Source organism: Equus asinus, chromosome 13 (genome assembly GCF_041296235.1).
Source record: "Equus asinus isolate D_3611 breed Donkey chromosome 13, EquAss-T2T_v2, whole genome shotgun sequence".
Classification (NCBI taxonomy): Eukaryota; Metazoa; Chordata; class Mammalia; order Perissodactyla; family Equidae; genus Equus; species Equus asinus.
In genome coordinates, this window is record NC_091802.1 from 59004215 (window position 1) to 59031728 (window position 27514).

The following is a 27514-nucleotide window of genomic DNA, read 5'->3' on the forward strand; positions in this document are numbered from 1 at the left end:
ATATTGCGGATGAGATAGAAGATTTGCATAAATTTTTAAGATAACAAATAAGACTTCAAAGAAATGTCACGCTTTCTCTAGACCCCTTCTGGCAACAGACGCCCAGTCTTTTAGGGGAGCAGGTTTAATATGCCTGCTCTTCTGGAGTCTTCAGAGGAAAAATTCATACCTCCAGTGCAATGCTGTGTGCCTCTCTGTCATCCAAGACAAGCCATTTAATCTCTCTTTGCCTGAGCACAGCCTACTGCGTGCAGGCGCGTGTTCTAGCTCTGGGATGCACCATCGCGTTAAAAAAAAGATTATAACCAGTCCTTCCTTTATACTCAGAAAGGAGAAAAACTCAAAAGAATTCATTTCTTCGTGGACGGACAAAACAAGCCTTTTGTCTGCCTCAGCAAAATGCCTCAGCATTCCCATCAGCCAGACGGACGAGGGTCCCGGGTCCACCGCCCCGTGCGCTGGAGGCTGGGAAGGAGGAACAGTCTCCCGTGGGGGGGCCAGCCTGTACCTGTGCTCCAGGAAAGTGGGGCACACGTGAGAGCTGGGCAGAGTACAATACTCAGCTTACTCACCAGGAAAGGAGAGCAAAGCGTTTGGGGCTGGGTGGAACACCAGATAATTCACAAATCATTGTGTCCTTGCCTTGGAAATTTTTGAGCAGCAGAACGGTCTAGAATAGTGACCAATCCAACGACATTCTGGCTCACAAACAAGAGACAAGTTTCAAATGCCACCTCTGGTCACGCCTGGCGTGGGCAACCTTTTTTCCGGTTGTTGAAGAGGTTACTTGGCACTTGGGCGTGTAGCGTCCACTTCCTCTGCTGCAAACAGCACAAGAGAAAGGAATCGGGCACACACCTGTAACCTCTCAACCCACCTCGGTGTTTAAAGGATAATCAGCGCCTAACAGTTCTTTGTACAGCAATGTGTTCTCTTGAGAGGAGAGGACTCTGTAAATGTGTCCAGTGAGTAAGGCTGCCCCCAGCCTCTTGGACAGGGTCTGCCACAGAACAGGTTTGCCATCACAGCCCCGTTTCGTTATTCCTGCATCACACCTAGGGGACCATATGCGACTCGTGATTCAACTGTTCCTGGGGGGTAAAGGAGAGCATTTCGAGAGGCAACTAAAGCAGCATCTAGAACATTGTATCAAAGACGGCCTACGGAAAGCTACTGTGTGCAGAGCTGTGGGAGGAACACAGGTGAAGCAGAAGCCGTGCTCTTGAGAAACCCAAGAGAACAAAGGAGACAGGGACCCCGGGAGGGTTCCCGTGGGCAGAGAGTGAGGAAGAGCAGCCCCAGGGCCCGCCCCATGCCCCTCACAGCTGCCCTCTGCAGACCCGGAGGGCAGGCCTCAGAGGACAGGAAACGGAGAGGGGCGGGGCCAGAGCTATGCCAACACAGCGGCTGTCCTGGAGAGTCGTTCCCCAAACCCAGGATGCTGGGTGTGCCCGCTGGGACCCCTCCACAAAAACCACAGTGGCCATGATGTTTTCGGGGAGGGGGTGCTATCCTTTAAAAAATCTTTTATTTTGGGGGGGCCAGCCCGGCGGTGGCACAGTGGTTATGTGGTGTGTTCCGCTTCGGTGGCCCAGGGTTCGAGGGTTTGTATCCCAGATGCCGACCTACCACCGCTCATCAAGCCACGCTGTGGTGGCATCCCACATAAAATAGAGGAGGATGGCATGGATGTTAGCTCAGTGACAATCTTCCTCTCAAAAAAAAACCCAAAATACCTTTTATTTTGAAATAATTTAAGACTCAAAGAAATTGCAAAGGCAGTACAGAGCATTCCCATGTACCTTCTGTTAGGGGCTGATTTGTGTCTCCTGAAAATTCCTACATTGGAGCCCTGAGCCCCAGTACCTCAGAGTGAGCGCATCTGGAGAGAGGGTCTTTCAAGAGGTGATGGAGGTTAAATGAGGTTATAGGGTGGGCCCTGATCCAGTAGGACTGGTGTCCTTATAAGAAGAGAGGATTAGGACACAGTCACGTTTGCCCAGACGGAAGGCCACGTGAGGACACAGGGAGAAGACGGCCACCTACGAGCCAAGAAGACAGGCTTCAGGAGGAACCAGCCCTGCCGACACGTTTACCTGGGACTCCCAGCTTCCAGGACTGTGAGAAAATCAATTTCCGTTTACCAGCCAGACTGTGGCACTTAGTTAGGGCAGCCCGACAAACTGGTGCACCCACACGTCCTGCGTCACCGTAGCTCATCCTCAAACCAGGACCCTGCTCTGGGTGCACCCATCAACCACACGGCTTATTTGAATTCCACCAGTTTTGCTATCTGACTTGCGCATCCTCCTTATGCGTGCTTCTCAAACTATCTGTGCTGAAGGACTTTGCTTTATCTCCAATTCACTGCAGACCTATATTTTTGCTAAAAGAAAAAAAAAGCTATAAAAAAGGAATTACTGGAAAAATGGAATAAAAAAGGAATACAAAGCCCAATTTCCTGTGATTAGATTCAACAGACATAAAATTACTTTTTCAAATTGCTGTAAAAGATCCTAAGTGTGAACTCTTGGCTTCCAGACTCATCTCACAGGGACCAGCGGCAGCAGCTCACGGGCAGGCGCTGGTCCTTGGGCCTCACTTTGAGTAGCTCTGATTTGGATCATACTAGACGTGTGTCCTCAGCCAGGGTTGTCGCCAGAGAGCCGCTGTGGGTTCAAATTCTGGATGGCCCCATGCTAATCACTCCTCGGAGGCTCAGGGTCCTCATGGAACCCAGCTCACAGAGTTGCTGTGGGGATGACAGGGAGGGTACATGTCAACCCTGAGACGAGAACTGGATCAGGTAATCTGCACATACGTGTCATTCCGGGACATCAGCATGACCAGCCTCCAAGCCATCAACACTGCTTTAGAGACGGCAGGCACCCGGATGTCTCCCCCGTGAGGTTGTTTCATGAGTGTGTTACTTGATCTTTGCTGGAACTCGCGTTTGTCTTCTGATTGCTTCCAGGTCCTGCCTCAGTGTTGACATCCTGATTAACCCCCACTGGGAGCTGCAGGTGGCCACACCCTGCGAGCTTCCTGCAGCTTCTGCTGCCACTCGGCAGCTCTCAGCGACACAAGGTCACTCAGAAACACCATCTGTCCTAGCTCCGCCTCCTCTCCCACCCCAGAGAAAGAGCGAAGACTCATTCTGTTCCGCCTCTGTGTTTTCTCTGTTACACACACACACACACACACACACCCTAAAGTTAAGCTCGTCTCGACCTCTACTTCTAAATTAATTTTCCTTCCGGAAGCATCTGCCGACACTCCTTTTCTGCTCTTTGCCCCACAGAGCACAGACGTCTTTGAAAGCACCAGGCCTGGGAACACTTAATGTACCCTTGCAAATCGAACAAAATAATTCTCTCCCAATCCACAGAAATCCTTGCTTGTCCGTTGGCCCTTTAAGTGGAGTTCACCGCCAACCCCGCGTGTCAATGTAGAAGAAGAAAACGAGGCTTCCATGGCCTCCACTCAAGGGGCCTGGGCCGGGTGCCCGTCTGGGAGTGAGACCAGCAACACCAGTGTCGGCCTGCGGGCGAGGTTGACTCACAAACCCTCAGGGCCCCTTGATAACAACCCATTTTGAGTCTAGAGTCAATGGATTTGCACAAATCCTTGTAGGACCTGCTTGTGTCTCTCTGCCTGGGACGTCTCCTTTAAGTCACAGGGACTGCGTGTGACTGGGGCCTGTTCAGATCACGTGTGCTCACGTGTGTCAACACAGCATGCTGAAGCATGAAGGCCTCAGTGCCTCTTTGCCCTGGCACCGCTTGTCTCTTCTTCCGGCTTCCTCAGTTCCAGGTTCTCCCCGTTCCAGATTCTCACCCCCACGATCGTGAGCCTGACTCCGTTCCCCTCGTAGGCTGTGGGCCTCCCTTGCCCTCAGGGCCACGGCATTTCTAACTCCAGGGCTCCTACAGCCAATCCTGCTTCCTGCCCCAGGAGGCCTCTTCCTCCTTCCCATTCTCAGGCCCGGCTCCGACTTTTCCTTCCAATCCGTTCCTTCCGGGCCTCTTTCTCCAGCGCTCCAGAGAGACCCTCGCTGGCCAGGCTCGGAAACCTCCCTCCCCCACGAGACTTGCAGCACGAACCGTTTATTTTTAGGTCTAGATTTGGGGTCTGGCTTTTTAATTTTTTGTTTGCTCTCAAGACTGATCTCAACAGTGGGATGGTGGGAAGTGGGTGGAGAACAAATTTGGGACACAAGAAAGGAGCTGAGCCAGTCAACACCAGGCAGCGCGTCTTCTCCTCGGTTTGTGGAGGACCTGTGACCTTGGGTCAGGGGTATCTCAGGATGTCTACTCTTACAGCTCAGAGTCACTCTAGCCTTCACTTCCTGATCGGCCTATGAGTACATTATTATCATCGTGTCAAAAATGACCACCGACAGTTCCTCTGAGCATCCCAGGGCTTGGGTGACACTTTGGGACAAGCAACGGGGGCGGCAGAGGGGGGACATGTAGAGGTCACCTTCCTCCCCAGTAGTCTTGGAGGATATAGTAGGTAGACTTGTATCCCCCAAAAGGATATATTGAAGTCCTAACGCCCAGTATCTGTGAATGGGACCTTTTTCGGACTTAAGATCTTTGCAGATGTCATCCAGTTAAGATGAGGTCCTACTGGAGTAGGACAGCCCTAAGCCAAAGGCTGGCGTCCTTATGAGGTGAGGGAAGTTTAGACACACACACATACACACACACGCAGGGGAGAAGGCCGTGAAAAGACACAGGAACAGAGACACAGAGGGGAGAAGGCTGTGTGAAGACAGAGGGAGAGACTGGAATGATGTGTCTACAAGCCAAGGAACACCAAGGATTGCCACGACCACCAGAATCTGAGAGGCAGACTTCTGGCCTCCAGAACCGAGAGAATAAACTTCTGTTGTCCTAATCCCCCGGCTGTGGTCCTTTGTTGCAGGAGCCCCAGGGCGCTCATCCAGAGCATCTGAATTTGGAGCCTCACCTACGGGTTCACCATCTCAAGGCCTGGGCCCTGGACATGGCCCCGCTCCAATGACACGGCTGCTGGCTCACGCCGCTGTCTTCTCAGACTGCTCCCTCTGGGAGCAGCCAGCAGAGCTTCCCCTCCAGCTCCAGCGCTGAAGCCACATCTGGAAACTCTTCTCACCCTTAATCGTTCTGAATGCTCTAGCACGGGAGTGACTAACGGTTCTAATCGGACAGCGAGCGTGCAGGGGCAGGCGCTGACAGTGCCCTCTGCAACCGGCCGAGCCTCCTGGGCTGCTCGCTCACAGAGCTCAAAAGTTACCCAGAAAAAATACTGGTCCTTCCTCCTATTTTTAAAAAAATGTCACACCAGTGCCGACGAGCAGTTTTATCCTTCAACCAACAAATGTGGGGCAAAGAAGAGGACAGAGGAGAAACCAAAGGCAGGTGGGACAAAATATCAGCAATGCCACCAAGGCTGGTGACATCTGTTTGGGAAGACAGAAGGATTCTTGGAGGCAAACCCAGCACTAGTCAATTCCAGCCACAGCGAAACTGGGTCCAGGCCTTCCTTGCATTCTTAGAGGAAAGGAGAGGGAGAGAGAGAAAGGGAGAAGGAAGCCATAACAAGAGTGTCCTACGTCCTCCTCCTCTCCCGGCCTCACGGGCACATCCCCAGAATTTGTTCCAGCCAAAAATGTTCAAAACGAAGGACTGCGGAGGTTGACCTCAGCACCCTCCAGAATCTTATTTTCCAAATACATTTAGTGATAGAACGGGAAGCACAGGTGTTTCTAGAAGGACCCACGTTTCCAAAGCCCGGCTCAAGCTAAAGTCTTCAAATGAAAGCATCAGGTACAAGAAGAAATAAGATGCCCCCCGAGAAGGAGGGAGCACAAGCAGCATCCTTCAGGTGGTGTTACCTGTTCCACACGGCAGCAGCCAGGACTCCTCGTGCGTGGCAGGAATGCATTAACCGCGAGTGTCAGAGAAACATCCCATTAGCTCCTGGTGTAACCAGATAAAGCCGCGAGCTGCCTCTCCCCACCACCGGGGAGACATTACCTCGACGCTCTAGAAAGCTCTGGTGCATTAATATTGCTGATGCCATGCCGGCAGCCTTTGCTTCGGCTGGGCCCCCGAGGGTGCCATGTGATGGATTCCAGTTTAACAGCTTTTAAAAACAAGCAGACAAGAGACGGGGGTGATGGATGATGTAGGAAGCATGCTTTTTCGGGGATGATTTATGGGGAGTCGCACGTTGCTGTTCACAGGGTCCATCGTGGAGGGTGGGGCCCTGGCCCAGCCCAGAGCCGCGCTTCTTGGGCAAGAAGAGTGAAACTTCCCCTGACCCCCTGCAGGTGTGGGAGCAGCCTCTGAGGGGCCAGAGGTCAGAGCAGAAGACCTCCTCTCTCTGCTCCAGAACAAAGGCGCTCCCCGGCCCTCAAAAACATCTGGAGAAGGAACAGCCAGCTGTGCCCTCTGCTTCATCAGAGTGACCCTGACGCACAGCCCACGGCATGGGCGGATTCTGACTGTTCAGTGAGAGTGGTGACCGGGAGGGGAGAGAGGAAAGGGAGGGTCGGGGACAGAAGAGCAGGTGGCGCCCGCCGTGATCTTTTGTCCCGCGAGCTGGCAGGCGGCCCCTTCCCCGTGGATCTGAAGCACCGATCTGCCCCAGGCCTCCGCCACCACATGTGAGAGACAAATCTCGTTTGCAACAGATTAATTTCCACCCACGTTTTTAATAAGGACTCAGAATTTACTATACGGTAAAATGCAAATCGAACCCGTATTTAAGGGATGAGCTTTAAAACGGGATCTAATTCATGGCACCCTTTCCAAGGCACAGGAAGTCAACTGGCACTGGGGCAACAGCTGAGGAGGAAACAGCGTCCTCCCCTCCTCCTCTGAGCCCTCTGCCCCAGCAAGGACACTTCTGCAGTGACAGGGAGCTAAGGGAACGGAACAGCCCCACTCACCGGAGCAGAAGCTCCTGCAGGCTTCCCCCTGCAGCTTCTCCCTCACTGGTCCCCAAGCTCTCCTAGAAGCACTTCCTCCCAGGGACGTTCCACTGCGAGTGGGCAGCGGAAGGCATACACCTGCAGGAGCTCCGGGCACCCCAGTGTCGGCTGCTCTCCCCATCATCACCATCCCCCAATCCTCCATCCCCCAAGTCGGCTCTCCTCCAGAGTGCCTGCCAGCGGACGCCAAGCTGTGCTCCCACTGCTCATGATTAAGTCATGGGTGAGGGGCCTCCGAGAGGGGCAGCTGATAGGGATGTCTGCTGCCTCTCTGGTTTTCTTTGCAGACATCAGAGCCACACGCACTGGGGCACCCAGAGGGGGGGGTTGGCAGCCCCCTCTGAAGCCTGCATCTGAGTCCCATCAAGAAGAGCAGGGTCACCACCGCTGGGTGGGAGGGCATCTGCAGGGAGTCAGGAGCTGGCACACGGGACCGCCGATCAATATGCCCGGCCCTCTCCCTTCAGAGACCCGCCACCCGCCTGAAGTTGATTAAAAGGCGAAACACAGAGCCGGCTTCCTCTGCAGGCCTCAACCTGCTCAGGGCACCTGGGATGCCAGGGTCTTCCCTTTGATGCTTCTCTCCCCCTGACTTCGCCCCGCTGCGAGGAAGAAGACTCTCAGATGCGCATCGCTGCTGCACAATTTCAGAGCGCGCCTTCGGCACGGGCAAGGGGCCGGACGGTGAGAGAGAGCCTGACAGAAGCAGCTCCAGATTGAAAGGCGTTTGCACAGCCACCCGCCAAGCCCCGAATTTCCCAGACCGCCATCAGGACTGGCCAGTCAGGTGCTTTGGGCTTTGACGATCTCGAGAATTTCTGTTTTTAGGAAGATGCTGGGTCTCAGACCCACAGAAAAGCGAGGCTGGGCCCTGCCACCTCCTGCAAGGAGGTACCAAGGAAAAGCATCTTCTGAGGGGTCACAGACGATCTTCTGTCACCTGCCTGCAGGACGTCAGCGCTCTGCTGCCCTTCCCCCGGGAGCAGAGCCACCTGCACGTGTTTGGAAGCAGGAGCCTGAGATGTAGGGGATGGTGCCTGGCCCCGGGTCACTTGGCCTGCACCGAGGTCAGCCCCGAACCATGCATCCAGCAAGGGTGCTTCAGACAGCCAACAAAGCTGGCCACCTGTGCACATGCAATAATAGGGGGCCAAGGGGGACCGCACATGGCACCAGCTTTATGACAATGCTGTGGGTCCCTGGAGAGGAAGAATTCAGAAGGTCCTATGGGATCGAGACCTTCTGAATGGTCACTTGGCTTTTCCCTGCAGGCCCAGTGCAGTCTCGGGTGTATGGTCTTCCTTTCCAGGCTCCCTGACAGGTCCCCGATGGCTTAGGGAATGGGTGACCGTCATTTCAGTGTAGCAGGGAAGCTGTTTAAAACGCTCATCTCAAACATGTCCCCAGACAGACCCAACACTTTTCTCATCCCCAGTCCACGGCGCAGTCACCGCCCCCCCCCCGCCCCCGCCAGGAGGAGCAGCAGCCTCCTCACCTGTCCCCCTGCTTCTGCCCCGACCTCCTTCCCCCCTCCATTCCCCACCCAGAAGGCAACATTCTCTTCCTATGACTCGAATCAGGCCATTCAGTCTCTCACCCGGAGCCCTTCAGTGGCTCCCACCATCTTTAAGACAAAATCCAAAATCCTTACCCCTGGCCCGAAGGCTTCCGAATTGAGCCCCAACCCTCTCTGCCTCATCTCCTTCCACTCCCTGCTCACCCACTCGTCCCCGCAGACCAGGCTTCTCCTCCAGCAGGCCTGAGCATCACTGCCTCGGGGCCTGTGCACTGCTCCTGCCTCGGCCTGGACCGCTCCTCCCTCAGACCTCTGCCGGGTCGCCCTGGCTCCCCTCAGCCTCTGCTCACGACGTCTGCATCCAGGCCCTGCCCTGACCGCCCTGTGTGAACAGCAGCCGCCACACTCTTGATCGCCTCTGCCCGCTTCCTTTCTCTTCATAGCCCTGTCAATCCCTGACGTTATCCTAAATGTGTTCTTTCACTCTCCACGTCTCCACTGGAATAGAAACACAACGAGGACAAGGACTTGGTTTGTCTCCACGGCATCTCCAGCACATGGGAGGTGCTCAAGTATGAATGAATGAATGCAGACCAGTCAGGGGCCCGATCAGCCCACTGCAGGAAGAGAAGGCTCACATGCCCCGGGGCCGAGACGAGAACCCACATCCGTCATCAAAAGAAAATTATCAGGGCGTACCTGGACCTGCACCAAGGTCATGTGTCAAATCTGATTCCTCAGATTCTACAATGGGCCTCTTAAAGAAGATAAGATGGGCCTCTTTTAAGGGACATTGAAGGGACCACTTGGTCTCTGCTCAGGATTCTTGTTGGCATCGTCCACTCGGCCCGGACAGGGGCCAGCACACAAGGCTCAGGTCTTCCCTGCCCTGCCTTGGACGACAGGGACCCATCAGCTTTGTGCTGCTTCTCAGCAGGGAGCAGGGCTGCATGGAACATGGAGCTCCATGGGGGTGCAACAAAGAATTGGTCTGGCTTTTGTCCCTGGTTCCCGGGAGGTCACCTCTAAAATGTTGGAATTCCCAAGGGACAGGAGTGTCTTTCATTATTCACAAGTCCCTTTTGACCACACCTGACCTTATCCTAACCAGGGGGCTCAGTGGGGACACATAGGTGGTTCCAAAGGAGGGGCACTGATGAGAGGGTTGGAACTTCCCCCCTCCTCAGGGGAGGGGAGAGAGGCTGCAGACTGAGTTCAGTCACGTGGCCAATGATGTCATAAGACCCCAGTAGCGCTCTGGACACCCAAAGCTCTGGGGCTTTGTGGCTGGTGACCACGTGGACGTGCTGGGAGGGGGACCTGTCCCAACTCTCCAGGGAGAGGGTGTGGAGGCTCAGCATCTGGCACCCTCCCAACCTCACCCTGCGTGCATCCCTTATAACGAAACCTAACCGTCAGGAGAGTGCTTTCTCAAGTTCTGCAAGTCGTTTTAGCAAATCATTGCAACTGAGGGGGTTACGGGAGCCCCTGAATTTATCGCCGGTCGGTCAGAGGTGCAGGTGGTCCCTGAGACTTGCACCTGGAGTCGGAAGTGGGGTCAGTGTCGTGGGGGACGGGTCCTAAGCCTGTGGGGTCTGCCACTAACTCCAGGTGGCTCGTGCCAGACTTGAAGTGCAGTCCTCTTGCTCCAGGCTGGAATGGGGCCATCACTTGGTCCCCTAGGGTCAGATGAAGGCGTTAGAGCCGCTCTGGGCTGCAGGGACATCTGGGCAGCAGGACACAGAACCGTCCCGAGCAGGGTCCGACCCGACCATGGCCTCTAGGCATCATTTCGTACTGACACCAGACAGTGGATGCTACACCCTGTCCCCCTCCTTCCGGGAGTAGCTCCTCCACAGCCAGGCTGATGGATTTCAGGACACAGAGAGCAGCTGCTCAGCACAGAATTGCACCCAGCACGTTCCTGGGGATCTGCTGACTTTCCCATCCCACTCCCTGAAGCCACCAAACACGCCACGATCCGCCAGCTGGAGCCATCACAGCGTCCCCGCCTGCAGTCCATTCCCTTGTGTAAAATCAAGTCGCCTCGTTAAAACGCTTTTCCACCACACACGCAAACCCTGAGGCCCGTGTGGCGGGCGGGCGCGGCCTTACCTGGTAGTGGCAGGTGAGGTCTGTTTCGCTGTAGCACGGAGGCCCCTCAGGGGTCCTTCCTGGAACTTCTTGGGGTGGAGGGCTGCTGGAGAAGAGGAGGGTCAGCAGAAACAGCTTCAGGCTCTCAGAAATGGGTTTTCAACCTGAAGGAAAAGAAAAGAAAAATCGTAAATGCTTTTGAAGTAAACACCCATTGTCTGACATAAAACAAGCATCGGTGTTAATAAACAAAAGAGGTCAGCTGTGAAGCCAATTGTCGCCACCAGGAATCCCGTCCCAGAGGAAGAAGAGGAACCGGTGGAGAAAAATCATTAGGACCCTTGTGCCCAACGGCGATTGTGCGCCTGGGCTGCGCCGCCCTCTGGTGCCCTCCCGCCAGCCCTCTTGCCTCGGTGCCCCAACCCCAACAATTCTCTGACCCCACGGTGCTGGGCCCACATATCTTGTCTGGTGTCTCCTCCTGCTCTCACGTGCCGCCTCACCCAGTTTAGATTCTGGGACCCACTGCTGCCATCACTCCTGCAACCCCCTTGTCCCTCTCTTTTTAAAAGATTCGCTGGGTGATGTCACTCTGCTGATGCATCCCTCCAACGGCATCCTATTTCACCGGAGGAAACATCCAGACTCGCTACAATGACCTACGAGCAGCTTGAACCCAGGTTTGGGGACCCTGAAGCTTAAATGGTTTGGGGGGCTCTCTAAGAAAATAAGACAAGACAATGGATGCAACAATAAGAAGCAGGCTCTTGCACGGGGCTGTGGGTTCGCAGCTTCAAGGTCAATCCTCCTGTGCCCACGGGCCCCTAGGCAGCCCGGGCTCCTGCTGTGCCACTTTCCCCTCCTCCTACCATGCCCCCACCCCCCTGCCCCACCCCAGGCCTCTGCACCCGCTGCTTCTGCACAGATGCTCTTCCCTACGTAACTGGTGGTCTGCCCCTCCCTCCCTGGGGACTGTCCTATGGCACCCTTCCAGGAAGGCGGTCCAGGCCAAGAACACCCCATTCAAAAGGAACCCCATCCCACGGCGCTCCCTCCTCCTTTCCCCATGAACCTCCCCCAGGACTGGTCCGCTAGCACACAGATGCACTTATTTCCTGGGGCCTTCCTTCGCCCCACCCCGTGCAAGCACCCTGAGGATGCACTTGGACCTGTTTTACTCAGCACTCCACCCCAGTGCCTGGAACACCCGGCACATAGTTGGAGCTCCCTTAGCATTTGTCGATCGAATGAACAAATGAAAGAATGGCCGAACCCCCACTTTCATTGCCCCGCCTTCACACTTTTGGGTCTATTTAGACCAGTGTCCCATTACCATTCTCCAGAGCGGGATTCCCAGGAAACAGAAGGGGCCATTGTTTCTGGGTGCCTTGTGGCAGCGGCTGGTTGGGTTCTGTGGGGGTAAGAAGCACCCACGCCTTGGAAGTCTTTTCTTTCTTGAGTTACTCCAACCTAGTATGTGTGCCATCAGGCAGACGGAGCACAAAGCCCTCAAGGAGAGCCGCGCTGAGCAGCCCGGAGACACTGGCTTTGGGGCAGAGTCCTGAGATCAGGTGGGCCCGGGAGTGGGTGAGCTGTGCCCCCCTCACCCCCAGTGGAAAGTCTCCCACTGGTGTGTCCCCAGAAATCTCACAACGGAGGTTAAAAAAAGAGAGAAAGAAAAAACTACCAGTTTGTTTCTTTTCCTAAAATCCAGTTTCTTAAGGGAGCACCACTCACATTCTAAACGGCAGGGCCAACCTCACAGAGCGCCACCAACTGCAGAGAAATGCCCCAACGCCATCTGCCTTTTCAGGGACCATCAGTGCCACACGCAGAGCCAGGAGCTGGGCATCCGAGGGGACAGGAAGAGCCCTGAGCTCCACAAGGCCGCTTGTCAGTAAGAAGTGCGAGGGTGTGATCTGATTCTCCTAGGCCAGTGGGCAGATGCAGTGAGAGGGACGCCAAGGGAGACGCCAGGGTAGAGGAGAAGGGGCTCCCCAGGGGGAGGGGACCCAGGTGGAGGAGGGTCCAGGTGGTGACCCCAGCTCTGGGGCAGAGAAGGCAGGTAGGCGGTATCTCTTAGAATAAGTGCTGATTCTCAGCAGGCAGCTCAGAAGGCCAGGGCTGGAATTCCCTTTGCACCAGACCCACTGGAACAGGAGCAACGTGGAGATGTGGATGCTGCCCAGCCAGCCACCCAGTCAACGCCCCTGCGACCTAAACCCCAGGAGGAAAGTGACACAGGAAAGGGCGCAGACAGGGAGGGAGAGGGCAGGACGGGAAATTGAGAGGAGGCCCCACACTCCTGCGTCCCCAGCACACTGATCTTTATTTACGATTCCTGAAATCCAGGCCACCTTCTGCAGGGGCGAATGCCTTGCATTCCCCCACCTACAGGATCAGACGAGTGCACCGGGGCTGACTCTGCAGGCCGCACCGGGAGCCGCCCCCGTGGAGGGTCTTTCCATTTGTGGGTCCTGCACAGCCGGCCTGTCCCACGGCGCCCACTTAGAGGTGGGAATGCAGAGACCGGGACAGGGTAGGGGTTGCTAGCCCTGTGTGCCCCCTCGCCCCCCAGCGAGCAGCCCCAACGCCTCCCAGGGCGGAGAGCTGGGGTCTGGGTGGGAGAGGAGGCCCCGCGGCCCCTCCTGGGCTGCTGGCTCGGGCCCATCGATCGGCCCAGCTTCATTTTGTTTTCCTCGACCAGAGCTGAACGGGAGATCATTTAACAGCTTGTCCCTGATCACAACGGCCCATTTTTCCTTCCTCCGCAGTAGAAAACACCATTCATCACCCATAGCACAGACCACGGCCCCGTGGCCCGGCACCGCGTGCCCTGCACCCCTGCCCGGCCCCCCAGGTTTCTGGGACCACAGGGTTCATCCTGCCGGTGACCCTAGGCTTTCCGGTGGCTGGGGGAGGAGGGACTGAGGTGGGAGGCTAAAGGCCAAGCAGTGACGTCGCCAGGAAGCCCCTCTCAAGGCCCCCAAGTTTGGCTCCGGATAAAGCGAAGAGAAAAGGGAGAACAGAAGAAGAGCTGAGGGGCGCACTGCACCAGGTGCCCCCATCCCGCCAGCATCCCTCGGGCCCCAGGGACAGGGCCAGAGAGGAGCAGGGCCAGGATGGAGGAGCTGAGAGGGAGGAATGGCAGGCCCAAAAGCCCGCCCAGGGCCAGGAGGCCCAGGGTCAAGGCCACAGCCTCCTCTCCAGATTCCTGGGCAAAGGGGTGGATCTGTCCGGGAAGGGAACTGTGTCTTCCTCATTCCCGGAACCACATTTATTGCACCCCACTGTGTGCCAAGCGCGGTGCCAGGCACCTGCAGTTCCAGCCTTGGCAGGTGCACAGCCCAGCACAGGAGGCAGGCAGGGAGCCTCCAACTGTCGACCTTCGATCTCCAGCCTCCTTGCCCCACCCTGCAGGGAGGGGGGTGGGGAACTCTGAGCCCCATCCCGCATCCCCACCCCACTCACACTCCAGAACCACAGGGTGGAGGGGATGCAGAGGTTTGCTGTCGGCCAGGACTCATCCACACCCCTCCTGCACCTTCAGGATCCAACCCCCTTGCCTTAATGGTGGGGCCGTCACAATAATTTTGGGGTCCATGGAGGCTTAAGTTTCCCAAGAAAGCTGGACCTGGGTGGTGGGGGCCCCAGAAGGACGTGATACTAAGGGGGACCTGGAGCTGGAATATGCAAGGGGTGGTCCTGCCAGGGGTGGGTGCAGGTGGCTGGGCAGGAGTGCTGCCTCCAGGAAGGACTGTAACACTCCCACCCCAACCCCCCCCAATAAATAAAGTGTCCCTGGCTGGGGGCCCAGCGCAGCCACTCCAGCCCACGGCAGCTGCTGAACCAACGCAGCTCCCGGCTCTGCTCCCACAGGGGCTGCCTTTGGGGTCCGGCCCCAAAAAGCCTCCTGTCAGACTCTTGCCACTGGGGAGTGAAGATAGAAAAATAAACACCTAGACTTCTAGAAAGTGTTTTCTGCAAAAAATAAGCCAACACACAAATGGGCACAGGCCCCGGGCAGTGGCTCCTGCCAGAACAGACCTCGTGGATGGTAAGGTCATCTGCGCACCCTCAAACTCCAGCCCTCCTGATGAGCAGTTACACAGCCCCTGGCCCTGCGGGGGACTTGCCCCACTCCCCTCTGAGGGCCCCTGTCCTCTGCCGCCTGCAGGGCTGGACTCTGTCCTGAGGAGCTGTGCAGAGGGGCTGGCACAGGAGGCAGGGAGTGAGGTGGGAGGGGTGAGGACTTGGTCGAATGATTCTCATCATTGAAGCAGAACTGAACCTGGTCCCCTGAAGTCAAACCTGGTTGGTCTCTGCTCCCAGCTCAGTGTGGTACCCAATGGATGCTTAGCCAATATCTGTTAAATGAACAAGGAAAAGAGGGAGAAGGAAGCCAAGTCTGGGTGAGCAGTATGCAGTTGAGTAATGCTTGTGATCTAAATTCCTAGCCGACCTGACAACCAACAAGTGGAATTAATTGTCATGACTTGGGTCCGTCAGCAGGACGGTCTCTGACCCCCAGAGGTGGGGGTGAGGGAGAATGACCTTCACGTTCCACAGGTGAACTAACTGAGCCCCCCAGAGACCCCTCACACTCACAGCTTCTCATGCAGAGAGAGGCCGAACAGCAAAACCTACATTCTGGATTTTCCCCCCAAAATCTCCAAAGAGAACGGCGCCCTTGGATCTCAGGACCCAAGGACAGGCTGAGGGCGACAGCAGTCCTTTATACATTAAGGGCCATCTGAGGCAGTGGCTTACTGACGGGATGCGGCAACAGAGAGAAGCAGAGACGTGGCGAGCTGACGCGGAGCCCCTCGTTTTACTGCCCCTCCCTGGGCCCGCGGCGGGCACACCAGCAGGTTTTGGGTGTCAGACAACAGTGCCCCTCTGGGCAGACGCGGCCCCGCAAGTGCACAACTTGAACTCCAGAGCCATTGTCACTGGCTCAGGCGTCTGGGAACAAGGGGAACAGGGCACATACTGCCCCGCTATCCGTGACAGCCTGGGCCACTTCCCTGGAGACCTCGGGGTGTGAAGAACTGTCAGCAGATTCTCCTCCAGCCCCATCGCTTACGGGCTGTGTGACCTGGGACAAGCCGAACATCCCGGATCCTTCCCCCCCGATCCGCTCATACGAAGAGCCGATGACATGCGGATGCAGACCCAGCAGCCCGGCATTCCATGAGCTGCAACAGCGACAGTCCATAGTCTCTGGAATGTCACCTGGCCTGCTCCCTGCCGGTGGCACAGGGAAGGTACGTGCTGAAGGGCATCGCACTAACTCAGAGCTATGTTCCCACCTGATGCCTCAGGAGCCAAATCCTCTCAGGCCCCAGGGCTGCAGGCCTCGTCGTAAAGGTCAGATCTGGGCCCCCAAGGAGCCGCTAAAGGGGGCCGGACGGAATCCAGTGTCTCGGACTCTGGGGAAGGCGTGCTCCCCACTTCTTACCACGAAGATACTTCCAAAGGAGCCTGAGATCTTCAGAAATCAAGTTTTAGGTTTTTGTTGTATTTTATTTGTTTGCTTTAACGAAGATATTAACATCACCATAGATGTGCCTGCATTCGGGTTTGGCTTCCCCGAGGGACGCAGGAAATGGCATCTGCAAATCCCCAGGGACTCAACTTGCCCATCTTAGAATTGGGCCTTTTTCCCCAAACCACAGCTTTGCTGGTTCGTGTCACTGCAGAGGGAGGACCTTTTTTTCCTTCCGGTTCTGCCTGGCAGAAAGTAGAAGAAAATCAGAGTAATGGCAAGGATCTGCCATAGGAACAGAGAACAGACTGATGGTTGTCAGATGTGGGGGTGGGGGTGGGCAAAATGGGGGAAGGGGGTCAAAATGTGCAAACTTCCAGCTATAAGATGAATGCGTCCTGGGATGCGACACAGAGCGTGGTGACTGTAACAATACTAGGTTGTGTATTTGAAAGTTGCTGAGAAAGTAGGTCTTAAAATTTCTCATCACAAGAAAAACAATGTGTAACCATGTGAGGTGATGGATGTTAACTAAACATTGTGGTGATCATTTCACAATGTATACATATATCAAATCATTATGTCATATACCTTAAACTAATACAAAGTCTGTGTCAATTATATCTCAATAAAACTGGAAGAAATTCAGGGTAATGGCAGGCATTGCATTTTTTTTAAAACCATCAAAACATCAAACCAAATCAGCTTATCCTACAAACTGCACCAGCTCCTCAGGACCTGGAGCCCTCGGCAACGTGCCCACTTCGCGGTCCAGCAAGGTGCTGTTTTCTTTCCTTACTCTTCTCTGAAGCCAGCTCCTCCCTGTGTGCCGCCATCCTTCTCCTACCTTTCTCTTCGGTCCCTCTCGAGGCACCTCTCAGGGATGATGGCTTTGTTCTCTCCAGTTTCTCATCACCCCGATTCCTCCTCGTTCTCTGCTTCCCCCAAAATATAAGCTAACAACCAAAATCGGAGCTTAAAATGGAACCCAAGCTGAGAAGGCAAAACATGCTATTTCTGCCACCAAGAGCAACAACACGCAGCACTTCGTTTCAGTGGTAAAGATTATAGGGAATATTTAATATTCTGAATAAACGATCTCCTCCTCCCATTTTTAAACTGCTCTCGTGAAACCAGCTTTGTTCCCGACTCTCCTCATGCCTTATGAATCCTCTCTCCGGTAAAAATAATTTGAGTTTTATTATTCTGGCATCTAGTGCTAGGGAGCCTGTGACAATTTTATCGTAGCTCTGCTTTCTCTTCTTTTCCTTCTTTTTTTTTAACTACCAATGTCTTTTAATAATACAGGGTACCTTGAGGTATTGTTGAAATGTTACATTATTCAACGCATCCAAGAGGAACGGGAAGGGCCTTATGTAATTTCTGTGTCCCCCGCGCTGTGTTTAAAGCTTGCGAAATGGAGGGGTGTAATTTGGGAAGCAGTTTTCCCCAAGGTCGGGGAAGGAATTTCTGGAGGAACAGCTGGAGGCTGTGTGACCCTAGTAATAACCAGGCTCGACCCAGGGGCCCAGAACCCCTGCCCATGAGGCTGGGACCAGTGGCCGAAGGACTCCAGGCCCCAAACCAGTAATGTTCCCCAAACCCAAGAGAAGGGCAGCCCAGCTATGGCTGGGTGGCTTAGGCTGCTTGGGTTCCAGCAGCTCTTGATGAGAGGCAGTTGCCAAGGGTATGGTCCAAAGCATCCTCGGGCTGTCCAGCCCATCTGCCCTGCCTCCCCTACCAAACCAGCCGGGTTCCTGCATCTAGGAATGGACGACTCGAGAATGGTTAACGAGGCCTGCTTCAGTCACTGGGGGGACTTCAGGTCAGCTAGTGCCTGTGTTCTGGCGATTCCTGTGCTCAACATCCATCGAGTCCCTCCTATGCTAGATGCTGGGGATACAGATGAGAATGCCACATGGACCTGTCCCCAAGCAGCCTGCAGTATAGAGGGAGAGATGACAAACCAAATATCCCAGCAGAGGTGGGATAAGGGCTCACATGAGATGGCAAGTGCCACAGGACAGACTTTAGGTCTGCTCGGTGGTGTGCTCTTGGCACCCAGAACAGTGCCTGGCACACAGCAGGTGCTAACTGAGCATCTGGGTGAGCGATGAACGAATGGACGGAGTGCAGTGAGAGAGACGGTGAAGGAGGGGTGGAAACCCAGCAGAGGCGCCCCACTCATCTCGACAGGGGTTCTAGCTTCCCGGGTGAGGTGACCCACCCTGGAGGGAGTCTTAAAGGTCCAAGGAGGTGGGGGGGGATGGGAGGGGACAGCATATATGGAGCCATGCCACGAGGAACAGGTGCCATGTCTTCCAGGGGGTGCAAATAACGGAGCAGGAGGTTTGCGATGCATATGCCAGGAGACGAGACTGACCACACAGGTCTGGAACGAGCTCGTGACACACCTTGAACACCAGTCCAAGGACTTTAAAGGGCCACTTGAAGAATTTTAAGCGGGAAACTATGCATATTTGTGTCTTGGGAAGTGCCACTGTGGATGGGTGGAGGTGTGAAAACCAAGCAGGAATCACCTGGGAGGGAGCTGCCGGGATCACAGGAGAAATGAAGACTCGGGAAGGGGCGGGCGGAGACGGCTTGAGTGCGATGGACAGGACTCAGGGGAGGCTGTGGCGAGGGGCTTCGGCTGGGTGGACCATGTCGTTTCTCAGTACACTATCTCATTATGACCCCCTTTACCTCTTTGTGCATGTGAACAACTACAGAGCATGGTTTTTCGAGGCTTGTGGGGTTGAGTTCAGATTGGATGCGTTGCACGCACAGCCCCTGGGATGTCCGGGGCCGTATTTGGTAGGTGGTTAGCTGCTTGCGTCTAAAGTTTAGGAGACAGTCTTGTCTGCTTTGGGGATCGTGGGAGCCCACCTCCAGATGGCCCCTATGATCTCACCTCCTGCCCCCTTGTGCAGCACACTGTACCAGAGCTGGCCTGTGTATCCACCAGGACGCAGCAGAGGTGATGGTGCACCAATTCCGAGATTAGGTCATAAAACACATCATGACTCCATCTTGCTCTCTCTCTGGAGGAAGCCAGCCGCCATGTCATGAGGACACTCGGACAGCCATATAGAGAGGTTCACATACAAGGAAGTGAGGCCTCCCCCAACAGCCGTGGCACGAGCTATCCAGGAAGCAGGCCCCCCAGCCCCAGCAGGGCGGTCCGATGCTGCTGCCCAGGCCGACATGCTGACCGCAGCCTCGTGAAAGATGCAGAGCTAAAAGCCCCCAGCTAGGCCGCTCCCAGATGTCCGAACCCCAGAAACTGTGAGCTAATAAGTGATTGCTGTTTGAAGCCACTGAGTTTTGGAGTAATCTACTACACAGCAATAGGTAACTAATACAGGAATTACAAAAAATGTAAATAGTGGCTGAAACCATGGGCAAAGATAAGAACCAAGTGAAAAGATGGGATGAGACAAGAGAACAGGCGGTGAGCGGTCCCCCCGGGACACACCAGGAGTTAGTGGGTGGGAGAAAGAAGCCTGTGAAGAGGGACAGGCGGAGCCCCAAGGAAGATGAGACTGCAGAAGAGCACAGAAGTCCAAGGAGGAGCGTTTCCAGAAGGAGGGCATCGGATGCTTCAAAGAGGTCCAGGAGGAGCAGACTTCTGAGGGACCAAATTCCCCCTCCCCCTCCCGTGAGAGCTCTCGCTTGCCGCTTCCTTGGGAGACTGCTAGCTCCCTCGCATCTCGGCCTCACCTGGAAATCATGTCTTTGACGAGAGGCCTTCCCTGAGCTCCCGAGCTACCATGGGACCCATGCCAGGTCCCCGTCACTCTTGTAGCTGCCTGTTCTTCTCCTTCGTGGTACTTCTTGCCAATTATAATTACGTTTTTGTTTGTTTCTGTACTCAACTGTGGTCTATGGGGGTTGGGAAATACCTGCTTTGTTCACTACTGTAGCCCGGTGCCCAACACATACTGGGTTCTTGAATATCTGCTGGCTGAATGAATGATTGAGAGAATAAATAGAAAGACCCAAATCCTGAGTCTCACCTAGTGCCCGGGTTAACTGGTGGACAAACCAGCCCCACCCACACACGCCTGGGTGGCAGGGCCCCTCGCTGTGAAGGAAAACACAGCCGGGATGGGGAGGAGGTGAGGAAAAAGATAAGACTTTCAAGGGGACCCAGGGGGGCTCTTCTCACGCTTCTAAACATGGGGAAGAGTCTGGAGGAAGCCCAAGTGACTGCCATGCCTTGGGCCAAACACCTCCAGGTATTCAGCCAGCCTGGACAGCCTGTGCCATACGGTGCCAGGTGGTGGGAAACAGGGGACATCCTCTGTGGTCCCTCAGCAGTTCAGAGTCTAGTGGGGACGCGAGGTACAGGGAGATGAGCGCAGGGCTGGAAACAAGACAGGGAGCGGGGAGGGAACAGGGGACAGGAAGGAGGGTGCAGGAAGGGAGAGGAGAGGCCAGAGGGCAAGGAGGCCACAGAAGGACTAGGGAGGCAGGGATGGGTGGGGGCACAGAGGAGGTGGGGGAGGGACGCAGGGAGCGGGGACACCTGGAGACTAGGCGCAGGGGGCAGGGATGGGAACGCAGGAAGGTGGGTAGGGGTGCAGAGGGTGCTGACGCGGGGAGGGGGCACAGGGCGTGGGAATGGGGTGCGGGCAGCGGGAGGGGGTGGCGGCTGGGCCCCCGCGCTGTGCTCCGGGCGCCGCCTGGACCGGGCAGATAGCGCGCGGTCGCGACGGCGCTGCTTCCCGCTTATCTCGGCGCCGCCTGAGCTGCGCGGCGGAAACCTGGCGCTTGGTAATAGGATTTTGATGTTGAACAGCAGACGTTTTCTCCGAGACTGGCTTTAGGTCACAAATGGAGGGGACCGCCACCTTAATAGGTTCTAACTTTCGTAAGGTGGAGAGAAACCGAGAGGGCGGGAATGGAGACTCCTGGAGCTCCCTCCCCGGGACGCCGCAGGGCCCGCTCGCGGAGACTGGGAGACTGGCGTTTCTGGGAGACTGGTGTTTCGGGGCACCAGTCCCTCAGGTGGTGTGACAGGCGCGCCCTAGAGTTCAGAGTGGGGTGTTGTTGCTTCTGGGTCACAAAAGGGGCTGGGCCTGGGTGGAGATTCATTCCTTGGCTTCCCGGTACGGGCAGAAATGACAGCCTCCCCCGAAGGCCTCTTTCGGACCTAGGGTCTTGGGAAGTCGCGCTGAGACCTCCATCTCTGCTGCACACTCACCAGTCTAGGGGTTTGCTGCAGCCTGGCTGCATCTCCTAGGTGTGTTAAATGCCCCCCTCCCTGGGCAGGACGCACACAGTTCCAGCCTGAGTGTTGGGGAGATAACTCACAATGGTAACATGCTTTAAAGAAATACACTGTTAGCTACTGTAACATTCACTTTGCACAAACATTCGTAGAGAATTCCCGGGAGGGCCCTGCTCTGGGAGATTCTAGCCACCGGAGAAAGCTGCCTGGTCCTGGTGTGGGCGCTAGTCCTTGGCTGTCCCCAGCTGCCCTGAGCCCAGGAGGAAAGCAGGGGCAGACCGCAGCAAGAAGGATTTAAGGCAGGAACAGCATAGCACAGGAGGATTTTTTGGCAGGACACGGCTTTGAACCCCTGCCCAGGGCAAGGTGTCCCATGGCCCTTTCTTGACAACCTGGGTCACAGTGATGCCCACCTCTGAGCATGGAGGTCTCTGATGTTCACAAGATTGTTGCATGAATGCCAAATGCCCACCTGCCCCCCAGGGGTCTGGAAGCTCTTGAGGACAGCACCTGCCACGCTGAGGGACATGGATCTTCCTGGGTGGCCTGAGTGTGACCTGCAAGGAGGCAGGGCGATGAGCCGATGACCTTGCCCAGCCCTTTTCCTGGGTGGACTCCTCTCCTGGCCACCTGCCCCTTTGCTGCCCCTCAGAGCTGGGCCGTTGGCTCAAAGGAGCTGGGCTGTCACGGGCCTGCTCTGCTTGAGGCCGTCGTGAGAATCCTGCTGAGGCTGGAGCTTCAGTCCTGGGCTCCCCAGCTGCATCGCGTCACCCACCCGGCTGCTTCAGCAGCCGCTGCCAGATCAAGGAGCTTTCTGGAGAGATGGGAAAGCTCCATATCTCAGTTCAGGTGGTGGTTAGACACGTGTACACATTTCTCAAAACTCCTTAGACTGCACTAAGATATATACACTTCATAACATGTAAATTACTCTCCATTTTTAAATTAAAAAATAAATCACCTCCCGGATTGACAACAGATCTTGAGTCAGAGCCACTCTTTCAAGTCCCTAAGGCTACATGGGGCTGCACAGCATTTCCACTGGCCAGAGTCAGCGACAGGAGCCAGATCAATACGTCTGGGAAGAAGCAGATCAGTACAATAATACTGCAGGTGTCCCACATTCGGGGCTGGGAGACTTGCCCCCAGGGGCCTCCAGCAGTGGCAGGAAGGCCACAGCCATCAGCGTTTCACCTTTGTCATCGGCTCTCTTGCAGTGGGAAGAGAAAGGGAGGGCGCACGATGACACAGGAAAGTGTCCTCACCCCAGACCCACTGGCTGCCTTGCACGCATGGAGCAGGGACAGGAGTCCACGACCGGCCTCCTCTGGTCAGCACCAGGTAGGGATGGACATGGTGCACGGGGTTGGTGGTATTGAGAGGTGCGTATGCAGAGCAGTCCAGGTGGGGCACACCTGCAGCCTCTCCCCTTCCCCTCTGGAGCACAGTGGCCAGCCCATCAGCCACCAAGCAAACACCAGAGTCTGCCCAAGACCTCCCCAGGTCAAAAGAGGTGGCTGCAGGACTACAGAGGCGTCCCCTCTCTGTCTGGCAGTGACAAGGCCCTGGTCTCGGACAGGCCCCCCTGGAAGCAGCAGATGGTGAGGCCAATGTGCAGGAAGGCTTGGGAAGGTCACGGTCAGAACAGCTGCTGATGCTGAGGAGCAGATGAGGGCAGACGGGGGAGAAGCGGGATGGGGAAGCAGGGGCCACCACACTTGCTTCCCTCTCCGAATCTGCTTTCCTGGCTAGAGGCTCCTCCCCACCTCCTGCTCTGTCTTCTGGGTGTGAAACAGGCCGAGGTCTGGCATAGAGGAGGCCTCCCTACAAAGCCCAGGCTGACTCGGAGCCCACTGTGGCCTTCAGTCTGCTTTCCCCGGGCGACCCTGGCCGTTACACCTGCCTTCTTGGGACCTCATTTGCCTTCTAAGCTCCTTTGGGCAGCATTCTTACTACCCAGCAGGTGAGCTTCAGCTCATGTGGAGCTGCATGAGGAAAGGAAGACCTTCCCAGGAGCAGCATGGCTTGGCGAAACTAGTAGTGCCCATCAGAAAGAGGCTGAGGCCACTGGAGACACTGACTCCATTCATCTACCCATCCATCTGTCCATCTGCCGTCCATCCATCTGTGTGTCCATCCACCTATCCATCCATTCACCCATCCACTCATCCGTCAACCCATCCATCCATCCCTCCAACCATCCATCCATCCATCTATCCACCCGCAAAGTAATCCCCATGAGAGGAGGAAAAGTCCCAGAACAGGGGCAGGGGCAGGAGGGCAGTGCTACAAAGACTGAAAGGTGGGGTGTTTACAAGTCTGGCCTTGGGAGTTCGATAAACCTGGATTGAAATCCTAGCTCACCTGTCACCATCGCTGGGTGAGTGACCTAATCTTTGTCAGCCTCAGTTTGCTCACTTACAAAGTGGGGTAATAACAACTCCCTTACTGAGTTACTGTGAGGAGCAAATACAGAATGCTTAGTTTAGTGACTGGTCCACGGTGAGCACTAAATAGCGGATGGCTGCCGTCGTGCTTTGTCATCATCAGATCAGACAGCGCTCCTCACCGACCACGGGGTATATGTTAAGACTCTACTTAGCTTCACGCTTTAGCTTTGTGCCCTTTGCCATATGACTCTGCAGTTTTTCCTACTGAAGAGGTGGAGTCTCTTTTCCACCCTATATAATCTGGGCTCAGTCGTGTGACTTATTTGGCCAAACAAATGAGGCAGAAGAGATGGTGAGCCGTTTCCAAGCCGGGGCCGGAAGAAGCCTTGTATGTTCCCACTCGTTCTTTTGTGCCTCTGCCTTTGCCACGGTTGGGCCCCTGGTCCCAGGACAGGGATGAAAGACACATGGGGCAGAGCTGCCCCACTCACTGCAGCCTGGAGCAGAGCCACTGAGTCAGTCTGCAGGCCCATGAGGGAGCCCAGCCAAGACCAGCTGACCCCCAACTGTCCCACAGGCTTGTGAACAATAAAAAAATAGATTATTGTTTTAAGCAACTGACGCTGGAGGTAGTTTGTTCTGTGGCAGTAGCTGACGGATGACCTTCCCCCCGTCAACCTCCTTATCCTCCTCCCCCTTTCTCCATGTCAAACGACGTTACGTGGCTGCTAGTTGTGTGTCCCCTGCAAAGCCAGAAAAGGAGAGACTCCTGCAAGCAGATCATGTGAAGCCTCAATTCCCTGCCTGCCGCCGCTGCCTCCTCGTGGAAACAAGGGTGTGACATCACCGCTGCAGCGCAGGAAGAGGAACAGCCATTGAGAGAGGTCTGGCAAGGCTGCCCGCGGCCTGGAAACCCAGATGCCAGGGCTGGGGATTTGTCTGTCTGTCTCCCTGTCTGTCTGTCTACTTTTAAATCGAGGTAATGCAGTTTTCAGAATCTCCGGAGAGCGGGCTCTCGGATGGTGGGGAAGAGGAGAATTTGTCCTGGAAGCCACCGTAGGAGGAGATGAGGCCCACGAGGGAGGGTGCTGCTGCTCTTCCCTGCGAGCGTTCTGGGATTCCCCATGGTGCCCCAAATCCCCTCCTGTCAGGCCCGCTGCCGAGGGGCTCAAAGGTCCATTCTCCACGCCTATGACAACAAAAACCAAAATTGGGTCAAACCTGCAAGGTATTATCTTCCTCTGAGCTGCTGAACGCACAAGAGTAATGAGGTTGGTGAAGCAGCATCCCCCGGCCAGCCTCGCGAGGTGCTCTGAAGACAGTGTAGCCGGTTAGGGGTGGGCTCAGGCCCCCGGCCCCACCTCCACCTGGCGGGAGGAAGGTCATGTGGGCTCTTCATCTTGCTGATACCAGAAGACTCTCTGGCCACAGAGACTGGGCATATCTTCCTGCCTGTGGAACCCTCACAGCTAGCAAGGAACAGGGATGTCCAACGGTTCCAGGGAACCAGACCCACCGAGGACAGGCCACTTTTGTTTCTGAGTCCCCTCCCACGCCAACTCTGGTCCCCATCGACAGCCACGAGTTTGAACCTGTAAGAGCTGAGGGACTGAGGATTCGCTCGAGCCCGGCCCCCTCCCTCTATGGGATCCTGGCATTTAACTGTCCTAGACACAACGCCAATGCCTTGAATTTGCATAGTGTGCCCTTCTCCTTATAAATTATGGATTTGTATTCCGTGTGCACGCACACACCCCGCCAGGAACCCATCCTTCAAAGCTTCACTGTCAACGGGCGTCAGATTGGCCCTGTCATTTCAGGTTAGACGGTATTTATAACTGACCTGTCCCGTCACTCGGAGTTATTCTTAGAAACCACCCTGCCTCGTCTCAAGGGAGGGGAGAGGGAGAACAGGGGGACAAGTGAGGTGAGATTTCCTTCCAGAACCGATTTTATTCTCTATTTATGTGGCAGTCATTATTAAAGCAGTGGGCGGGGCATGTTGGCAAAGCTGTGGACATGCCAGTGTCACCGGCTGGGGTGCAGTGGGCAGAGCCGGGGGAGGTCAGAGAGCCCACATCATCGCCCCCATTCTCAGGCCATGTGGCCACCAGGCATGTCCCAGGGAGCCTCCGTGTCTCCATCTGTAAAATGGGGCTGATATAACCTGTTTATCGGGTGTGGGAGAAGAGAAGGAGCTTAGCCACAGGAAAGGGCTTTTAAAAAGTCAGGCTGCGTTCTAGCACCTGCTACAATGGCGCTGAACCTTAAGGCCGTCAGGCTAAGCGAAATAAGCCAGTTGCAAAAGGGCAAACACGATGCAATTCCACATACATGAGGCACCTAGACTAGTGAAATCCATAGAGACAGAAGGTAGGATGGTGGCTGCCAGGGGCTGGGGAGGGATAGGGAGCTAGTGTGGAATGAGGACAGAGCTCCAGTTTGGGAAGATGACAAAGTTCTGGAGACGGATGGTGGTGATGGTTGCACAACATCTGGGACTGTACTTAACGCCTCTGAACTGTACATTTGAAAATGGTTAAGAAGGTAAGTTTTGTTATGTATATTTTACCACGATAAAAAGTTGTCAATGTTTATTATAAAAATGCAAAATGATATTATAAGGGTTCCCTTGTAGGTCCAGTAGGAAAGCAAACTTTACGGGCATTTTTATCTCACGCTTCCACCCTCAAACTCAACACCTCTTTGGACAGTGGGGTCTCTGCTGCCCCACGGGCTCCCACCTTGCCTGTGAACTGGAGAAAATGGGATTCTGCTCCCTGTTCTTGCCTGCTCCTGCCTTCACCATGACTGCTCACGCTGCTAGAAGCACAGATTCTGCTCCCGTGCACGGAACGCAGATTGTGAGAGCCAGGCCGGCTCTCCTGGCTCCCCGCCCCTTCTGATGAAGATCAAGCAAACCAGTGCCCCTTTGCCTATGAGCCAGTATGCGCCAGCGAGAGCGTCTGCCGACCTCTGGAGCTGTGGGTCCGGCAACAGTATCACATGAGCCACATCTATCATTTCACATTGTCTAGTGGCCATATTTTTAAAAAGTTGAAAAGAAATGGGTGAAAGTAATTTTTATGATTTTTTAACTTAGCACAATATACTCAAAATACTATCATTTCAACATGCGATCCATATAAAAAAGAGATTTCACATTGTTCGTCCTGCATCCAGCCTTTGGGATCTGGTGTACATTTTACACGGACAGCACACCTCAGCCCAAACCTGCCACATTTCTGTGCCCAACAGCCACATGTGGTCGTAGCTGCCATATTGGACGGTACTGCTCATCCATGTCGTTCCTCCAAGTCTTGCAGCCCCACGAGCGAGGAGAAGTGGGACCCACTGTGTTTGCAGTGGTCCACCAGGAAAATTGGGTGAGAGGGAACAGGGACGCCCGGACCCGGAGCTGACGAGCGGGAAGGATGGACCTCTGCCTGGCTCCCACGGCCTCCTCCACGGCTGGCCGGCAGAATGCAAGCTCTCAGAAGGAGGGAGGTTGCTTTATGGAATCCAGAAGGGTACGGGGTTCAACAGGGGCTCCTGGCCTGGGACAGGGACACAAAACCCCAGAGGTAGAATCCAGCAGAGCCCTGTCCTCACCTTGACCCCTCACGCACACCCACCTTAATGACTTCAGTCAAGGAAAGAGGACAGGGCATATGGGGGTTGCCCAGCCCCTCAGCTTGAGCTCCTGAGTGCACCCCCACCAACAAAACTCCTAGGACTGGGGCCTGAGGGACGTCACCCACTTAAGCTTTTATTGCATGACATGCCCCCAGTCTAAACATGCAGAAGA

The 27514-nt window shown here is 55.3% G+C and overlaps 1 protein-coding gene across 10 annotated transcripts in view; it reads right to left on the bottom strand.

Moving 5' to 3' along the window:
• Positions 1 to 27514, bottom strand: part of RBFOX3 (RNA binding fox-1 homolog 3) — a 445764-nt gene that overhangs the window by 326698 nt on the left and 91552 nt on the right. For 8 of the 10 annotated variants that reach the window (XM_070483753.1, XM_070483751.1, XM_070483754.1 and 5 more), the window contains one exon: positions 10614 to 10756. The gene's annotated coding sequence lies outside the window, so the exon portion shown is untranslated. Of the gene's footprint in view, positions 1 to 10613; positions 10757 to 27514 lie in introns of those variants that run through there. The other 2 variants (XM_070483748.1, XM_070483749.1) reach the window with 2 other exon arrangements.